This window comes from Eimeria acervulina, genomic scaffold (genome assembly GCF_000499425.1).
Source record: "Eimeria acervulina Houghton genomic scaffold, Eah_scaff723, whole genome shotgun sequence".
NCBI classification, from domain to species: Eukaryota; Apicomplexa; class Conoidasida; order Eucoccidiorida; family Eimeriidae; genus Eimeria; species Eimeria acervulina.
In genome coordinates, this window is record NW_013549635.1 from 8,613 (window position 1) to 10,639 (window position 2,027).

Genomic DNA, 2,027 nt, shown 5'->3' on the forward strand with positions numbered 1-2,027 from the left:
TGATCAAACCCTTGCATATCACTCCTTACAAACCCTTAAAACCCTATTAGGCTTTGAAGTGTAGGAGGAGCCCTAGCAAACCCTTACAAACCCTCAAACCCTTAAAACCCTCAAACCCTTAAAACCCTCAAACCCTTACAAACCCTCAAACCCTTACAAACCCTCAAACCCTTACAAACCCTCAAACTCTTCTAGGGGGCTTGCTCGCTGAGGGTTTGTTTGCTTGATAGTAGCGGAGTGTCTTCAAACATTATTTTGGGGCTTTATGCATGCATGCATGCATGCATGCATTATATACAGAAGGCTATTTGCAGCACTAGATGATAAGAAAACAAACAAATGCGTTAGTATGAGCTAACCAATCATTAAACTTATATATATTATAATACATATATATATACATGTATATATATATAGATATATATATATATATATACAATCATATATATATATATACATATGAATACATATATACATGTATATATATATATATACATGTATACATGCATGTATACATATATCACTATGTATATACATATATATGCATATATCTACACGTATATATCTATATCTATAAATAATATATATATATATACATATATATATATATACATATATATATATATATATATGTTTATTGTATATTCATTTTGCGTACAAAGTACTGACCTTCACACTCAGACTTAAATTAAATGTCTTTAAAATGTTTGTCTTGATGCTGCTCGGCTGCAGAGCAGACAAACAAACAAATAAATTAAAACATTAATATATTTGTCTTATTGCATGCATATACTAAAAGCGTTTTTCATAAGAACAGAAGCTAGACTAATATAAAATAATAATAATAATAATAATAATTATTATTATTATTATTGTTATTATTATTATTGCTATTAGTTTATATTCGTCTTGCTATTATTATTATTATTATTAGTTTATGTTATATCTGCTGTACGTACAGCTGGTGTATTCGCAGTTGAAGGGCAGATAAAATGTTTAATTAAAGCTGTCTGCATGCATAGCAATAAAGTTTATATATATATATATGTATATATATTATATATATTATATATGTATATATATTATATATGATATACATACTGCAGCTGAGGAGCTGCTGTCTCTTCTGCAGTTGATAATAAATAATATATATAAGAGGTGTATTTATAAATAAATATAAAGAGCTGCAGATTATAAATAAATAAAGAAGAGAGACAGTAAAGAAGTGCGTGTCTCCTCCATAGCCTTCAGACTCCCTGCTGCTCAGTGCTGGGGCCTAAGGGCTAAACAAAAAGTTAGGGTTTAGGGTTTTAGGGTTTAGGGTTTAGGGTTTGGCTGTAAACCCTAATCGAAGGGCCCAATGCCCTGGTGCTGCTGCGGAAAGGAGACAGCTTTTTCTTAGTTGAAGTGTACGTTGCTGCACTTCATCTGCTGCTGCTGCTGCTGCTGCTGCTGCTGCAAGGCAGCCCCAACAACCTGCATGCAGTTAGCTGCATGCATAGACAGTGTAAATAATTTTTTACTTATAATAATAATAATAATAATATATTCAGAAGGAGACAGAGAGAGAAGAGGCCTAAACAAACAATACTATTTGCAGTGTCTGTAGCAAAATGTATTGTCTCTAAACAGCAGCAAACAACCTTGATGCATGCAAGGGCGCTGCAGCAGCAGCTGTTAATCCATCTGTAAGAGACTGTGACTACGAACTAAAGGAGACACATGAAGCTGCTGCTGCTGCAGCAGCAGCAGCAGCAGCACTGCATAGCTCCCATGATACAGGTAATACTAACAACTAAAGGAGACACATGAAGCTACAGCAGCAGCAGCAGCAGTTTATAGCCCCTATACTGAATGTAATACTAACAACTAAAGGAGACATGTGAAGCTGCAGCAGCAGCAGCAACAGCAGCAGCAGCAGCACTCTACAGCCCCTATGAAGGTAATACTAACAACGAAAGTAGACAGGCAGAACTGCAGCACCAACAGCAGCAGCAGCAGCAGCAGCACTCTATAGCCCCTATGAT